Source organism: Lepus europaeus, chromosome 18, assembly GCF_033115175.1.
Source record: "Lepus europaeus isolate LE1 chromosome 18, mLepTim1.pri, whole genome shotgun sequence".
Lineage (NCBI taxonomy): Eukaryota > Metazoa > Chordata > Mammalia > Lagomorpha > Leporidae > Lepus > Lepus europaeus.
This window is the reverse complement of record NC_084844.1, coordinates 66,427,731-66,430,778: the sequence shown is the minus strand read 5'-3', so window position 1 is coordinate 66,430,778 and position 3,048 is coordinate 66,427,731. Positions and strand designations below refer to the sequence as shown.

At 54.9% G+C, this 3,048-nt stretch overlaps 1 pseudogene; it reads left to right on the top strand.

Moving 5' to 3' along the window:
• The first annotated feature begins 1,338 nt into the window (after nucleotides 1-1,338).
• On the top strand, nucleotides 1,339-2,285 carry LOC133746930 (transcription factor SOX-2-like; annotated as a pseudogene).
• Nucleotides 2,286-3,048: the final 763 nt, after the last annotated feature.

Below are 3,048 nucleotides of genomic sequence, written 5' to 3'. Positions count from 1 at the left end.
AGAATTAACAGCGACACTTGTCTTCAAACAGTACTTTACACTTGTGGGTATAAACTGTTGGAATCTTTACTTAGTATATATACTAAGTTGATCTGTTTACAAAGATAATTAAAAATGAATCTTAACGAAGAATAGGATGGGAGAGGAAGTAGGAGATGGTATGGTTTGTGGGCGAGAGGGTGGTTATGGAGGAAAAAACTGCTATAATCCAAAAGTTGTACTTCCAAAATTTTTATTTCTTAAATAAAAGTTTTCAAAAAAATACAAGTAGTAGAGCAATTCTAAGCATTTTACAATCCGATGCCCCAGAAGGGCTCCACTCTTGGGGTCAGCGCTCAGAGAGAGGCCGACGACCTCACCCTCGCCCCAGAACGACCCGCAGGTGAGAGGAGACCAGAAATCCCCTCGGTGCTGGGACAGCAGGGAAGCGGTCAGTCTTCCTGGAGTCCGGACAGGCCACGCGCAGAGCGGACGTCAGGGGGCAGCAAAGGACGAGCGCACACAGCGCCCTGCTGAAAAACATGACGGGAGCAGGTGTTCAGGTTGAAAAATATTTGTTATCCGGAGAAAACCCCATGAGAACCGAAAGATGGTGAACTTTCTATCTCCTTGGTTTGGCCAAAGCGCAAACCACTGGTCAGAGGCAGACAAAGCCCTCTTAGTCTGGGTAGATGAGAGTAAAGAAAGCAGATGTCACAGGCAGAGACAGCATTGGGAATCAGGACACTAGATGAGGAGACTTATGTATGCCTCCGTCCCCAGAGGGATGAACCTTTGCTGATCCAAGCCTGACAGATTCTTCCTGTTATATATAAACACACATAACGACAATAGAGGGCGGTTGTCTACTAGCTTGTTCCAAAAAGCATCAGGAGTTGTCAAGGCATAGAAGAGAGTGTTTGCAAAAGGGGAAAGTAGTTTGCTGCCTCTTTAAGACCGGGACCTAGAGAAAGAAGAGAATGAAAAGAAAGGCACAAAAGTTGGAGCCCCAGGCTTAAGCCTTTCCAGTAATAACAACAACAACAACAACAGTTGGTGGTGGTGGCACTGGCCTAAGGCAAAGGGAAGCGCTGCTTTTTGATCCAGATTCCAGCCTCTCCCCCCCCCCCCCCCAATTTCTCCTCCTCTGGTCTCCTCAGGAAGCCCCAAGGAGGTGCTCACAGCACCTCCGCCCCTTCCCCTCCTCCTCTCTCCCCGCCCTCAGGCAGGGAGTCCCAGCCGCCAAGGGTCGGGCCAGGCCTGCTCACAGCGCCCACAGGTGCAACTGGACCGAGACGGAGCCGAGCCGCTGGGCCCACGGCAGACTTCAGGGCGCGGGGGGCAGGCGACAACCACAGCCCGGATCGCGTGAGGCGGCCCATGAACGCCTTTCTGGTGCGGTCCCGCGGGCAGCAGTGCAAGATGGCCCAGGAGAACCCCGCGATGCACAGCTCGGAGATCAGTAAGCGCCTGGGCGCCGAGTGGAAACCCTTGTGGGAGACGGAGAAGCGGGCGTTCACCGACAAGGCCGAGCGGCTGCGAGCGCTGCACACGGAGGAGCACCGGGTTATAAATTCCGGCGGAAAACCCAGACGCTCAGGAAGAAGGATCAGTGCACGCTGCCCGGGGGCTGCTGGACCCGGAGGCCACAGCAGGTGAGCGGGGCCTGGGCGCGGGCGCGAACCAGCGTGTGGACAGCCACGCGCACAGGAATGGCTGGATCAAGGGCAGCTACAGCGCAATGCAGGACCCGCTGGGCTGCCCACAGCTCCCGGTACCTCACAGATGCAGCCCAGGCAGCCTGCGGTGTGAGCGCGCTGTAGTACAACTCCAGGAGCAGCTCGCGGACATGCATGGACGGCTCTCCCGCCTACAGCACGTCCTACTCGCAGCAGGGCACTCTGGCCCAGGTGTTCTACGCGCCCTCGGCCAGGCATGACTCCCGGGGCTGCAGGTTGGTGGCCCGCCCGCCCTGCAGTCGCTGCGCGCCGCTCTTCTCCCGCGGGGGAGTGGGGGACCCGGGCCAGACGTCAGCTTCCATATCGGCCTCGGCTCGCGCATCAGATGCAGCATATGGGATTCCTGGTCTGCGGCTTGAGCCCGGCCAGCCCCCGAGAACCGCCCTGCAGACCCGCAGGCGCTGCGCCCTGGGCAGGGTCCCAGTCCCGAGAACTTCGTCCTCCGCGGGCAGAGCCCAGGGACTGCGGCCGCGGGGGACTCGGCCTCGCAGGGCCCCGCGCGCTCGTCCTCTGCTGCCCCCTGGCGTCCGCTCTGCGCGCGGCCTGTCCGGACCCCAGGAAGACTGACCGCTTCCTGGAAAACTGACCGCTTCCTGGCCTTCCCAGCACCGAGGGGATTTCCGGTCTCCTCTCACCTGCGGGTCGTTCTGGGGCGAGGGTGAGGTCCTCGGCCTCTCACGGCCTGGCCGTGTGTGAGCGCTGACCCCGGGGGGAGGGTGGAGCCCTTCTGGGCATCAGGTGTGTAAGATGCTGAACATTGCTGTATGACTTGTACCGGATGCGGGTACGGCTTTAGCGGTTCTTTATCTTGATTTCTCCATTTTATTTTCCTCAAAGTTAAAAGCGTTAAAGCACCGTAAGCCTCGGATCGTGGTGCAACTGGACTGTAGCTGATTGCTGGGTTGTGTACTGTTGTTTTAATGGGGCACAGGGGCTGGTAATGGAATGAAGAATGCATGGATCAGAAAAAAAAAAGAATAAAAAGCAGACCATTTAATGGAACACAATGAAAAAACCAGAAATGGGAAAAACAGGAATTTCAAGTAAAATAATGGTCAAATCACGAACTGTTTGGGACAAGTGAACATTCATTTTAGAAAGTTTATAAATATTACACCATGTTTCCAAATAATGCATGGATCGACTAAAAATCCAATTAAGGGAAATAATAGTAAAAACTAAAAGTAAAGAAAATGTAAAGGCTGGGCAAAAGCAAGAGGCCTGAAGGCATTTTTTTCGAAAACCTGCTCTGATTTCTGAAGATTGACCTAGATGGCACATGTGCCAGTTTCTGAAATCACGGAGCACATTTTGTCTTCGCATCTGTTAA